Consider the following 15134-nt stretch of genomic DNA (forward strand, 5'->3'; position numbering starts at 1 on the left):
TGAGCCAGGCCATTAAGAAAGTGCCTACCAGTCTTTGCTTGGTGAATAAACATTTTCTCTGAATTTTATTATGGGGAAGCTAGCAGAGGGAGCCAAAGATTTTTGTTGTAGTTTTTTTTTTTTTTCCTTAAAAAAATCAGTGAAGTAACACTGGATGTTGGACACTATCAGCACTAGCTTGTATATTTTTTTACTGCTCAGAGTTGGAATAACAAAAAAGAAAAAATGAAGGCTGTGGTATTATGAGAGAAAATTCTGGTAGATCTCTAACAGATCTACCGGATCTTTTAAATATTTCTTTTTTCTTTTTTCTTTTTAAATATTTGTCTACTGTGTCTCCAATTTCACACATATATCTAAAAGAACTGCCTATTCCTCACTATCACCAAGTTTTATCTGCCGTCTAGAATAGTAGTTTTGAAAGTGTGGTCCCCAGACCACATCATCCAGCATAGTCTGAAAAATTCTTTTTTAAAATAAACTTTTATTTAATGATTTTTTTTTGAAAAAGGAAGGGAGGGAAAGAGGAAGAGAGACAGAGGGAGAAACAGAGAGACATAATTGATTTGTTGTTGCACTTATTTCATGCATTCATTGGTTGCTTCTTGTATGTGCCCTGGCTGGGGGTCAAACCCGCAACCTTGGTATATTGGGACGTTGATCTAACCCACTGAGCCACCTAGCCAGAGCATCTGAAAGTGCAGATTTTCAGGCCATACTCCAGATGTACTGACTTGGAATTTCTGGTTTAACAAGCCCCCGAAGTCATTCTGGTATAGGCTTAAGTTTGAGAGCTAATGTTCTAGAAAGACTAAAATAGCATTCTCATTGAAAGTTCAAGTGAATGAGCAGAGATTCAAATTCCCTTACGTTTCCAAGTAACCACTTGGCTTTTTTTCCCTGCATGCAGCATTTACTTTAACTGAGAATCTGTATGACTCATGCATGACTCTGGAAAGGTGTCTTTTAATTTTTTTAAGGTATAGCGATTAAACTCTCAATGAGAAAATCCTATTTTGCTCAGTTTTTTAAGAAAGTGAATTATATCATTGGCATTAAGATATCATTCTTCAAACTGGCATTACAATTAGGTGAACTGTGATTCAGGTAATGCTGTTTCCTGAATTGTCTGTCACAACCAACTCTCCTTTCAGAACGGAATGTATTATCCTGGCCTCCTGTTTTCTTACACTTTGTAATTAAATCTTATTTTCTCTTATTTTGCGTTTAACTGCTATTAACACCTATCTCCAAAGATGGATGGGACAGAGAAAGAAGTGGTCACCCTTAGGTTATATAGTGGAAGGGACAATAAAAAACAAAAACACCCATTCCAAACGAAACAGTGCTCAAGGAAGTTACATGGCTTACTACGTTCAGAACTTTCATGGTTTAGCTGAGTATGTCTTCCATTGTTTGTTGTTAACATTTCCTTTACATAATTCGAAAAGAAGATTTTAGACTTACTAAGAAATTTTTTTTTTTTGGCATGAGATCATTACTGAATTTCATCTTTGTGTTTTTCTTATCTTCTCCATTCTTATTAACAGACATGAACAATTGAAAGCTTCCTGCATGATTTCCTGAAGTAATTACTTGCTCAGATGTTGCCAAGCAGAATAGCAAATTCATTCCAGGACCTTTTTTTTTTTTTTTCTTTTTGCATGTCAAAATGATTGTAGTTCTTAAAAATGGAAATGAACAATGGTCCACGTTACAATTAAAAGCATCAGGACAGAGCTTACTCCTTTTTTGTTGTCCTTGTTGTTAATGACTTAAAATGGAATTAACACTCAAATTAATCCCTGGAAAATGAAAGGAACATCTGGTGAAGTGCATTATTTGGACTTTTTATATAAAAGTGATTACCAAGTGGGTACTTGCTGTGCTAGAAAAATTTTAACCTCCATGTCCTTATTTCTTCCTTTTTCAAGTCAACCAAACGATAGTCATTTCTAAATAAATGTTTAATAGCTCCATCCATAATAACAAAGACAATCAGAGACTACAGTTGCTGAGCTGAGCAGTGAATGCAACTCTCTGACTGTATTCTTGTCCTAGCTTCACAGAAGTGATTTGTGATGATACACGTGAAAAACTTGTGATATTGAAATACCAGAAAAAGTTCGTTACATCACTAATGGGATATAATAATAATTTTTGAGAGGCAGTCTTGAAATAATATTAAGAGGTCTAGCGTAAACTGTGATTGATCACTGGAGTTACCCTCCCTGCCCCTTTGCTAACATACCCCTGATTTCACGTAGGCATTCATGCTCCCGCATGCTTTAGGGCAGTGCAAGGCATGCTGGGAAGGACACCTCCCCTGGGTCCCATGAGCCCCAGCCTAGGCCTACTGATTTCTGGGTGCTGAATAAGCTCTCCAAGTATCTCTGGTGCGCTTTCAAGTTGGAGAACCCTGCTCCTTTGGGGGCTGATTATATCTATCCCTATCTCTTTGCCAGTGATTGGCTTGTGCCGCGCACAGTGCACACAGCCCAATTCTGGCTGATTTGACCTTAAGGGACGTCTTCTGTACAGCTGTTGGGAACGCTTTTTTTGTTTTGTTTTGTTTTTTGCTATTTAAAGAAGCAAAGGTAAAAGATGGGTGTCTCCCCCTTTTTGGGGGCCTCTGGACCATAGAAAATGTGAAAATGTGATGCGCGGGGTTGCTGAAGCTCTCCGGTGATTGTGAAGGTCATATTCTGATAATGCAGAAGAGAAATATGGAAAGAATCTGGTTCAACAAAATCTGAAGGCACCTGCCTCAGGACGTCTCATTTCGTGGGATTTTAAAACAAACAAAAGCCTGATAACTGCCTAACGCGTTTTGAGTTCAGCGTCTTGTTTATTTGCTTGTTTGTTTGCAGCAGGGAATAGTCTCTGAGGTACAGTTGAACACGCAAAGTTCTTGATGACACTCAGCAAATAAAACTTACGGTTGATTTGGGTGTTATTTCAGAGTGGGGATGGAGGGTAAAAACTTACCTCTTTTCAAGTCACTTCTGTTTTGAAAATTGTTTTTTGAGAAGTTCTTTAAAGATGTGTTTACCCCTCTCCACAGCGCTAATTGGCATATAAATAGTAGCTGTTCTTCTGTTAATATTTCTGGGTTGGAACATAAATGTAACTATTTACTTGTTTAACTGTTGTTTATTTGCCTTCTTTCTGGCACCATGAAGGCATATCCATATGGGAGAAAAATACGAACTGTATCCAAGGCTGAAAAATCATAAAAGAGTTACCACCCCTTTCTATAAAATGCTCTACTTACTCCTCTGAAGGGCTGGGTTTTTTCTCATTATTCCGAATTTTCAAATAGCATTTAAGTAATCGGCCTCTGAGAAATTGCTTAACAAACTAATTTTGAAATATGTTGTAAAGATGTAACTTATTCACATATACACATATTTCATTAGTTATCTTTTTTGATGTGAAATCTTTTCTGAGCTTCCTTGTAACATTTCTTCCTCAAATCTATTCAGCTGTACTTTTAAAAGCTCAGTAGTTTTGTTATTTTCAGGTGAAGTTTTTCATTCTTATATATTTATAAAATATATCAAATCATTTTCAGGGAACAATCTCTGAAACTGTGTTTTTACATCTAAATATATATCCCTAGATACACAGTGTTACTATTTGTAGTCTATGCTATTTAAATACTTACCTCTACTTTTATTTTACTTGATAAAATAACACGGAAATTTCTTATTTTGTAAATGGCCATCTAATGTGAATTGTTAACTGGTTTAGTTATTGATTTCTAGATTAATAGAATTATTCTCTGCATTATTTCAATCCTTGATGTGTTGAGACAGGCCTTATGATCTCTTATCATAAGGCCTTATTGTTCTTATGAACAATAAATGGTTATTGTTTTTTTCTTTACAGTTGCTGCCTGTGAACTTTAAAAAATATATTTATTCCAGAAAATTTTACCCCTAAATATTCTTTATTTGGCAAAGCTGCATTTATCCTTCAAGATTCAGCTATAGTGCTTCTTCCTCGGGGAAGGCTTTTCTGATACTTTCCGGCAGAATTGGCTGCTCTTTCCTCTGGGTTTCCACTGTAATATTACTTTGAATGGAAATATATGCATTTATGTGTATATCCATCTGAGACCATAAGATCTTAAAGTCAAAATTACCTTCTAATTTATTTTTATTACTGTACCTAATCCAGTACTGTATCATATCGTATCATAGGCACTCAGGAAATATTTCTGGGAGAGAGGGAGGGAGGGAGGGAGGGAGGGAGGGAGGAAGGAAGGAAAAGAAAGGAGGGAGGGAAGGAGGGAAGAGAGAAGGAAGGGAAGGGAAGGGAGAGGGGTGAGGGGAGGGGAGTAGAAGAGAAGAGGAGAAAAGAAAAAGAAGAAGAAAAGGGAAAGGAAAAAAAGTAGGGAAGGGGTAATAGAATGGATATACATTACATTTAATCATATCTTAGGGTTTTGCAATGTTGGTTTCCATAGTTAGACAATGCTGTCACCCGACAAAAATCAACTCAGTGTTACTAAATAAAGAATGTACAATGAGAAAAGAAGAAGTAATTATAGCTAACCCTTACGCGGTGTTTCTCTGTTCCAGGCACCTTCCCAAGCTCCACAGTGGGTGTACAGGGGGCTGAGGGTAGGAGGGTGTAAACGCTTTCAATCTTCAAAATAGCCCTGGGAGGTGGATACTATTATTTATCATTTCTATTTTTCAGGTGCTGAGATTGAGGCACTAAGATGTTGATGACCTTCCCCAAATTCAGAAGCTAGAGAGTAGACACACTGAGATTTTACCTACAAAGCCTCGTTCTAGAGCCTGTGTTTTGAACTCTGTGTTACATTCCCTGCCTCAATAAGTACAAACAGGTTTTAGTATTTTCGAGAGGAGAAGGAGCAAAACTCAAAAACTCTTCGTGAGGCAATATTGTCTGTAGCCCTAGATGAAGTTTCTGAGCATCCAGCCCAGCAGCCCTTCTGCGCCGTGCGCCTGCAGGCTGGCCTTGGCACCCGGCTCCCACTTCTGTATCTCAGCTCCACCTGCATTGGCCATAGGGGCTTTCCCCGGCTACTTTAAAGGGAAAGTGTGAGAATTAGTGAGATGATGTCTGAAAGCATTGTGGGTCCCTAAGAGGGAATAAGGTCTCTCTAGTAAAGGCGAGTTAACATCTGCCCATACTAATCCTTGATAGGCGAGGTGAGGAGTATGAAACTGTCCCTCAGGCCCAGGCTGGGTCTGTGCCAGGTCACAGTGAGGATGACCCTACTCAGAGCAATAAATATGATTTACATACCTGTTATATTCTAAGCATCTACTATGCGTCTAAATTAGTTTTTAAACGTAGGCAGGTCACTTTGTTCTCTTAAGGGCTGGCGTGAGAAGGTTCCTGAAATAGAGATCTGAGTTTGTGGGGAAGGTTCCTGGCGGAGTGTCCTCGGGCGGAAGCTGGCAGCGGCCTGCGGGGCAGCAGTTCTATAGGACGCAGGGGCAGAGCCCTTGGTTTCTCATAGGCCAGGGAATGGGTGTGTGCCTCTGGGATGTCTGCGTGACTGGGAGGAGGGACAGAGACCTACAGAGACTGGACCGCTGCGGCGGGATGTAGCCGTCTCCCCGATAGCCCCTCAAATATTAACTAAATTCTGGAAAACCTTGAATTGAAGTGAGTACCGTTCTTGTGGAAACCTGTAGAAGAGCTGAACTTGAGCTCAGTGTGACGTGGGCACGGAACATGCCCCTCTGTGTGGACCAAGCTGAGCCAGGCAAGGAATTAGCAGAAACCTCAGATGAAGGGTCAAAGCGACCCTCCATAAACTTCAAGGACCAAGTCTCCTGGCTGACGTCTAGGTTATGGTTCATGGAGCCAAAAGGCAAGACCATAGCACAAACATTTAAGCAAGGTCTGAAGAAACATTTTCTATGTAATCTCTTGGGAGAAGGCAAATGCTTTAGCTTCTGAAGAAGGTACCCCACCGCTTTGTAACATCAAGTTTCTTCAGGTCTCACCAGTCTAATGAATGGTACAGAGAAAATAAATTGATCAGTGATAATCTATAGTTCTGCTGGCTCTTGCCTCTACCTGCAACTCCCCACAATTTCCCATCAGTTCTTCCCAAGCACCCCTGGCAGGCCCTGGGTGTGAGTTTTGTGAGTCCACATGATTCAATCAGCTTCCAGGGGCCTTTCCATGGTTCCATTGGGGACCAAGTGGCTCCGACCTATGCACTGAGCATCTCCTGCCACAGCCTGGGCCCCACAGTTCTGTGACGCTGCACTATAGGAGTCGAGATTGGTTTGAAATAATTACGGCTGGTTCCCACTAATGTTACAAATTTAATGGGACAGCTTTTTATTATTATTGTTTTCTTTGCATGCTGCCTCCAGCCCCCTACCTCAGCCTTCCATCACAACATGACACAAGTCTAAAGAGAGAACCAGGTGTCCTCTAAACCTCTCTCCCCTTGTGATGACTAATGCTCTCATAAAGCTTGGCAGGGAGAGGTGCCTTTTCGCCACTTCTGGGCCTGTTCTGTAAGCACGCCCTATGCTGTTGCCTCCCTTGCACGGTCTCGTGGCCTGATGAAGTCACGTGGTTAATTTGGTCAGTAACTTCAGGAAGAATAGCTGAGCATCCCAGGTCCATCATTAGTCTTCTTCTTGGGGTCAAGGTTCTTCCCACAGGGGCACAGGTCCCCTGCTTCTTGCCGGGGCAAGCCCTTTCTTAGGGGGAGGGGGAGACAGGGAAACTGGGGGTACCCAGTTTACTGCTGTCAGACAGGAATAAATCTGCATCATTCTGGGATGAAGTATCATCAAGTCAATTTTGCATCGAAACCTAAAGCCACGTTCTGTTATCTGGCCCATAAGCCTTCGATTGATTGATTTTAGGGAGACTATACTTGCCAGGGAGTTGGGGATTATTAGAGTAGAGAGAAGGGTATGTCCCCTCTACTGAGTCCAGCCATAACTCCCGGAACCAAGGCAGTTGTTTTAGGGTCAGAGAGGAGCAGCTTTTTCTGAGCAGCATTGACGAGGGAGGAGCAGTATAATTTGGAGGTTGAGGAGTCATGGAGAAATGTGGAAGAAGAGGGCATTCTTGATTCAGACTAGACTTACGGGCTCAGATCTAAGGGCGTTGCTGAGGTTAAGTGCCTGAAGGTCACAGCAGGACAAGCCATGGGGTAAGTCACCACAGAGGCTGGAGGAGGCCACCCTGTTTTATGTCCCTCGGGGCTCACGGGCACTTGTGACAGTAGTTGAACCAGGTTCCAAGACACCTCAGCCTTGGGGATCACAAAAATGCAAGAGCTTTATTTTCTATTCATTCTTTTAACAATCCTTTATCAAGCATGTAATGTCTACTAGACACTAGGCATGTGGATAGCAGAGAGCAATCAGAAGGCTAAATAAGAGGTACAGCACTAACTATAGATCACATATTCATTCAACTTTTTACTCTTTATTTGTTCAACTTGCCAACAAAAGTGCCAAGTAGCCAAATTACTTTAGTGTGAACCCACTGAATAGCTTCCTTGAAATTGGCAACTGTATTTGCATAGCACAGAATTTGCTAAAGAACAGGCCAGTGAGCGAGTTTTACAAGGTAATAAAGGAGTTCTGAAGAGAGCTCTGTAATTACCCAGAGTTCAGAGCTCAGAAAAATAATCAGCAGTTACAGCACAGGGGAACCGGCATTTAATCTTTTTCCTCTAAACCTCAAACGTTGCAAGTTGATCATGACTAGATATTTATAATAGCGTGGTCTTCTAGAAGCTTCCAAACAACTTTTTTGCACCCCAGATTTTTACACTAGAAGGTCAGACCATAGTTTGCCACACTTATGGATGGCTGCACCATTTATAGGGTTTATTTTCAGATGAAGTTTCAAGCGACAGTTTTACTGTTCTCCTTCTTAGGGACCTTTTTTAGTCCATCCCCCCCGCCCCCGTTTTGGTGTTCTGTTCTTACCCTGAGACCCATCCATACCTCAGTCTGCCTGCACATGTGTTCTACTGAGCATTGGCCCTTGAAACTCTCCTACGAAATAAGGGTCTAGAGCTTCACTGCTTTGGAAGCCTGTCATCCCATAATCCTCTCCTACAGCTCTTTGGTGCACACTAGCCAACACTGCCAGAAGTCTTCCATCAGGGACATCTGTGCAAAGCCCCATTTTACCCAATGTTACACAAACAATTTGACCCGCTGAATCCCTTTTGCTGACACCATCTGTGAACTGTGTTCTGCTCCCTGGGAATCCTTCAGAGCCTAGGCAGGGATATTTGATGAAATAAGAAATGCTGTCTATCATGAGATGATAATCTACAGAGCATTGTTCATGTGGACACACTTTCCCGGGGTTAAAGCCTCTTCGGGGATCTAAGTATGTGTGTAGAACCCCTGCCTCTAACCTTTTCCCCAAGTCCCCACTGTGGTGTGAAACATGATGATTTACTCTGTTTAAAATGTATGCACCTCTACTCTTAAACCCCAACGTCCCATTTCCCAAAATGAACAAAATGAGCCTGTTGCTTCAAGGAAAACAACGGACAGTGCTCATTGCCACTAGCATAGGTCAGGGTTTTGAGTAGAAAGTTAAAATTTTGTAAAACTTATCAGGGTGAACATGGCTGCCTCCTGGTAGTTGAAGACTTTTCTCATAGATTGGAGATGATATTAACAAACTGTCATTTTTAAAAATATTGTTAAAATGAAATGTGCCAGCATTTGAGAGTCCTGTATCATTCAATGAACCATTATTTTCCAAAAGACCAAAGTCATTTGGACTATATTGTATTCAAAGTGCAAGATAGATCAATGGATTTTAATGTCATAGGGGGTGGAAAGTTGATTGATAAGGTCTTATAATCTTCAGCTCAACTAACCATTAGGAAACCGGTAGTATTTTGATGTAGTATCAAAGAAGAATATCCTCAATTGTCTGCAAAGTCTATTAAAATATCTCTTTCTTTTCAAACTGTTCTCTGTGTGAGGCCAAATTTTCTTCAACCACAAGACATAATGCAACAGATTGAATGCAGAATAAATGTGAGAATCTAGCTATTTTCTTTAAGCCAAACATTGCAGAGATTTGCAAAACTGTAAATAATGCCACTCCTCTCACTAAATATATTTTGGGAAATATAGCTATTTTTGTGATAAACATTTATGTTAACATGTAATAAATTTATTATAATAATTTGAAACTCATTTATTCACACACATATATTTTAGATTGCTCAGTTTTAATTAAAAAAGTGGTAAATAATAGATATAACCCATTTAATCAAGAACTTTTTAGGGTTCTCAATCATTTTTAAAAGTGTGAAACGTTCCTGAGATCAAGACGTTTGAAGACTACATGGGATAGACAACTCTTTGTAGAAGACCAGAGATTTGGCTTTAAATGACGTGAAATAAGATGGTGGCCAGAGGAAGACAAGTTTTTTCTGTTTGTTTAATTATTTGATTGGATGGATCTTAAGGATAGAAACTACTTGCTTGTATTTATTTCCTCATGGAATGTACCCAGTAGAGTAGTAGTTTACAAACTGCCAGTTAAATTGTGTTCCATTAGTAGGTTATGAAGCCCAATGAGAAGGCTGTCACTGGTATTATTTCTTTTAATTTTAAGATACTGGAATAAGATGGAAAATGCCAGACTTTATTACCCATAGGATTATAAATATTGTTTCATAAAACTTCTGTTTCAATTAAATCTGTGTTTGTAGGAATATGCATATTTACACTGAGTCAAAATGAAAAGTGTTTCTTTCACTGTAGATTCTGTAAAAGGTTTGAAGGCTTTCGCAGGAGAGAATTTTCTATCGCTCCTCCAAGCGATAAGAGGTTGCCTTAGCCCTTCCTCGGTTGGATTCGCCCTCATGCTGTCTGAGTTCTCCTAGTACTGGCTGTGCTTCCCAGATATTCCTGGACTTCTTACCCAAGGTCCTTTGGGTCTTTGTTGGCTTCTCCATAAGGACTTTAGATTAATCTGGGTTGAATGATATTGCAGCTGTTCCTCCCCCTGTGGTTGTTTCTCCTGTTCGCCTGTCCCATTTCCACTCAAGCGTGTGTGTAAGACTCTTCAACTTGACTCTGAGGATTATGGCTCCACACACTATCTGTTCTGGCCCAGTGAACCCAGAGCTTTCCTCTCACTGCTGTGGCTTCTCTTGCATCCCTCCACTCGACTGATTTGATTTGTAATCGGTGTTCGAAGCACAGCTTGGAGGATCCTGTCTCTGGGAAGCCATCCCTCACAGACCGCGACAAGCATTGACCATTTTGACATGTAGAGTCACAATAAATACCAACCACTTTAGTGAGGCGTTGGGACAGAGTCATGTAACATTTGTTTCAACAACCGCCATTTGGATGGAAAGACGTGGGTTCTGTACAGTTGCGATCATTCTAGAGGTGCTAGCAGCAGTTCCCAGCAAGCGCATTAGGACCACCAGAACTTGATGTGGGAGCATTTCAAGGTCATGGTTCAAGTGCAAAGGGCTGTTCCCACTGTGTGCCATTGGGTGGAAATTTTTCAGGGTGGGATAAGTCTCTTCCCCACATTCCCCCTGAGAGAAGACTATCTCCCAGGGATTTTTACATTATATTTGAAGAGAACATTGGCATTGCTTTCTTTTAGTAGTATATTTCATTGAAATATCACTTTCTATTTCCAGGCTCTGAAAGGTGCCTCGTTAGACAGTGTGCTTCTTAACAGCTGTGTGAACTTGAGTCTATCACTTCAATGTTCAGGTCCTTAGTTATAATAATTCCCTTATCTGTATTGCATGGTGGTTAAGAGAAAACTAAAGAATGCATATAAAAGTAGAAGGTAAATTTTGCTTAGTAGTATATGGACCATTCTTTTCCGCTCATTAGAGAAAGTCAGACCTGGTGCCCAAGGTGTCCACGGCAGTAGGGGACCAGCAAGCAAAACCTGACACATGAGCCCAGTAGCTTTTTCTGTGGAAAATTCACATTAATTAAAAAAAATCACTATGTGTTTTTCTAAATAACATCTTTTGTAGAGGAAGCTTATATTCCTTTTCAAATGAGTTGAAATGAGTTGGCGTAATAACTTAATGATCTCCGCTGAATGATGAACGTATGGGGGCCCAATGTGTTCTGTTTACTTGTGTCTATTTAAATTTTTCTACAATAAAAGTTTCAGGAACTACCTGTATAATGCAAATTTTAGACTAGTTTAAGTGTAGATCTCTCATAAGATTTGATTTATATGATGCCACTTGCTAAGAGCACAGATTTCCCAGGCAGGACAAATTCATGGTCTTCCACGCTAGTCAGCACTAAACACCGACTAGACCCAGTATGGCCCTTTTAGAACGCAGGGTAAAGAACGTTTATACTGCCCAAAGGAAACTGACCCAAAAAAGGTGACGAGGGCAGGCGGGAAGAAAGGGAGCCACACAAGCCACATGATACCAATACACTGTGAGGAAATGGTCACGTGCCCCCACTGGGACCTGAATCCATTGTCCGTGACCTTACAAATGACTCTATTTGAGAATTCTTAGTATCCAGGGCTCTCAGCAACCCCGAAGGCTGCTCTTGAGTGTACTTTATAAGTGGTTTTTGTTGGAATACTTTAGTTATAATCCCCACTAAGGATTGTACTGTTTGTTCCATAGAAATTTGATTAGCTGAACAATGAAATAATGAAAAGACTAAACAGAAGTAGTATTGGGTGAGGGGAAGGGAGTGGGGAGAGAGAGACAGCAAGAAGGGATAATGAGGAGATAAAAAGAGAAATTAGGGCTTTTAAAATCTTCAAGGGCTTTATCTGAGTACTTAACAAGCAGACTTTTAAAAAGTGAAATTCTTGGTCGTTCATGTATCATTCAGAGAGTGCATCTCCATACAAAGGGAATGTATAACTGTTCACACCAAATCCCTAATCAACTGCCCCATTAAAGAAAGAATGGAAGCCAAGTTCTTCAGTTTTCACACTAAGCGTCATATTTTCTATTGATTCAGGTGGGTGAATAGTATCCTTATTGTAACCATAAGTGTTACATAAATTTCAGTTTGAATCACACTTCTGCCTGTGTGGATCTTAACTTCCTTCTATGTATCTATTCATATATAAAATAATAATAATACCTATGCCAAAGCTTTCATTGTGAGAATCAAGCTAGAGAATGTTATCTGTAAGGCTTATGTTAAGTTATAATATTTCTTTTCAAAAATTGCAGCTATATTATCAAATAAACTTTGTAGATTTTCAGAATAAGTCACTACATGACTTTCTACTAATAACGTATACAAAGAGTGCGGGTGGGACCATTGTACTACTTTGCATGTCTTCGCCTTTGTGAGCTTAAAAAGTCCTTTCATACAGAAGAATAACCCCGCAATAACGTCATAGCTTGATCCCAGACCTGGTTCTCAATGCCTCGTTCTCTCCTTCCCTTATATATCTTATACCCCATCATCAGCAATTGTCTTCTACTAAACAAGGAATCATCACATCTCATGTGTTGGGGTAGAAACTCAACAAAAGCTTTTCAGATGTGATATGTACTGTATATATTCACACGCACACATATTCATATGCATACATATATATGTGTGTATCTATAAACATACACATACCCATAAATATGTATATATACATGTTCATGTACATAGGTGTGTGGGTCACAAGGTAAGTCAGCACTAGAATGTAGAATTGTATATTGTATAGAAAACTTGCACCCTGCTGTATCTCTCATTTACTTTCATACTACCACCACGCTCACAACATTACAACACTTTTGAAACCTGGTGGGTGGGTGCGGCACCGTGAATGTGTCTCACACCAAGCAAATCTCTGGGACACCAGATGAATGTCTTACAATTCAACCCTGGCACTAATTGGAGTTGGTGAAGACACCACACAGTGAGAGCCCAGTCCCGTGAGATGGGCCCCCACTGCAAGTGCCAATCACAGGCAGTAGGTCCCCAGGTTTCCCATGACTTTGTCCAATGTGGCTACAAATCAGAGGTTCCCACGATCCCTCTCCTCCTTGGATTTGATTATTTGCTAGAAAAGCTCACAGGATGCAGGAAAACACTTGGGCTTAGTGGTTTACTATATAATAAAGGATATGACAAAAGATACAGATGAACGACCACATGAAGAGACGTAGGGTGAGGTCTGAAAGGCTTTGAAGAGCAGGAGCCTCTGTGTCCGGGGACTTGGGATGTGCCACTTGCCCAGCATATAGATCTGTTCGCAGCCTAGAAGCTCCTTGAACCCAACTCTATTGGGATTTTTATGGCAGCGTCATCCCCTAGACCTCTCCGATAATAGACTCCATTCTCAGCCCCTCTCCCCTCTGGAAAATCAGAGGGGGTTGCTAAAAATTCCAAGTTTCTAGTCATGACTTGGTCTTTCTTGTAACGAGCCCCCAGCCAGGAGACCACCAAGAGTTACCCCATTAGACTAAAAGACACTCTACAATCCATGAAATTCCAAGGGATTGAGGAGCCTAGTGTCAGGAACCAGGGTCAAATACCAAACAGAACAAAATGTGCTCCCAGTGTCCTTATCATTTAGGAGATCTCAAGGGTTTTAGGAGCCCTACATATATAATACTTTCCACTATTTCACACCTACGTTTTAAAAGCTTGCTGGACATGCCATTGACAGTCACCCTCCCCAGAGGACCCATATGCAAATCCATGTATGTATAAAATGTGACATAAGATTTTTTTCTTCTCCTGTGTAACTGTAGCCCCAGTCCATCCCAGCTGCCTCTTTCTCCCATAATGGTAGCTCTACCCTGATTTCCACTGCCTGGAATCTCTTCTTCCATTCAGACAGCCATGTGTGACATAATTTATACTATGTCATATTTTACCTCCCTTTGCGTAATGCTAGGTAATTGTCCGAGATTAATTTCTATTTTCCGTGCTTGGCATACATCTTTGTTGTCTCCTTGGCAGCATATGCATGACACAGCACGTGGCGCATGCTTTGAGATAAGGAATCTTGGCTTACATGTGTAATGCAGTGTAATGAAAGATGCATCTTGACAAGGGTTTAAACATGCGTAAGGGACACCGAGCTCTTTCCCAGCCTTTTAGGTGAATGGATGCTGTTAGTATTTATGTCTATTGCCTCAGTATTTTCCAGCTACACTTCAGTCACATCACTGGAAGAAATGGAATGCATTTAGGACCTAAGTTAATAGGCATGAATGAGAAGAATAATTACCAATTTTGTATATGCATTCAATCAATCCTATTATGTTTTCCTAGGGATACAACTTGATTTTTAGCTTCACCTGGTGTTATACATGTGTGTAACATTCAAGAAAGCACTTAATAGATTATAGAAAATAGAGAGTTTTTGCCTGTAAGACACTAGTATAACATGGCTCCTCCCGGCTCATAAGTTCATGCATTTCAGGTCAAGTTAGACCTCAGGTCTAACAGTCGTAAACCGCATGCATCTTATAGCATCTGGAGGGCAGGAAATATAGTTGATATAAGGAATATCCCTTCAAACCAGTTAAAAAATGGTCATGTCCCTTAATTATGTTAGACACACATACATGTAACTAATGTAATAGCATATTGTTTGACATTACTGTATTTGAAACACTTTTAGGACAGGGCATGCGCTTTGGGCAGCAGCAGAACACAGTGAGGATTTCAGATGGGGACTTCCCCTCAGTGTGGCAGACCCCTCCCAAGCCCACCACACATCACATATACTGCTGGGTCTATTACAACCTCTGATGTCCATGTTTTAACTCTAAGAAAGTAGACACAGGCTATCCAGCAATAAGTGACGGAAATTTCTTTTTTCCTTTTTTTCCAATTTCTCATGAAATCGTTGAAAACTGTTGTCAGGAAGACGGCAGCCAGGAGTTCTGACTTCCTGGGCATGGGAATTTTGTTTTCATCAGAAAAACAAAATCACAGGGGACATCAAAGGAACAGGTATTGGACTAGAAGTTGTACATTTGCACGTCTAGGCTTGAGCCTGCTTTGCTTAGGGATTTTATATAAACCAGTCCACTTTGCATCTTAATTTTTCTCTTGATAGTGGAGCAGAATGAATAAGGATAGACAGTTGGACACAATCCTCTGCAGACAGCTTTCCTTCTTAGATGGGTCAGCAAGAAGGTGGTGGTG

At 40.6% G+C, this 15134-nt stretch overlaps 1 protein-coding gene across 3 annotated transcripts in view; it reads left to right on the forward strand.

The window, feature by feature from the left end:
• The window catches only part of RGS7 (regulator of G protein signaling 7), a 289476-nt gene that overhangs the window by 127527 nt on the left and 146815 nt on the right, over positions 1-15134 (forward strand). The window lies entirely within an intron of this gene.

The sequence above is a fragment of the Pteronotus mesoamericanus genome, unplaced genomic scaffold (assembly GCF_021234165.1).
Source record: "Pteronotus mesoamericanus isolate MK-2021 breed Mesoamerican mustached bat unplaced genomic scaffold, CSHL_Meso_final contig_347, whole genome shotgun sequence".
In the NCBI taxonomy this organism is placed as follows: Eukaryota; Metazoa; Chordata; class Mammalia; order Chiroptera; family Mormoopidae; genus Pteronotus; species Pteronotus mesoamericanus.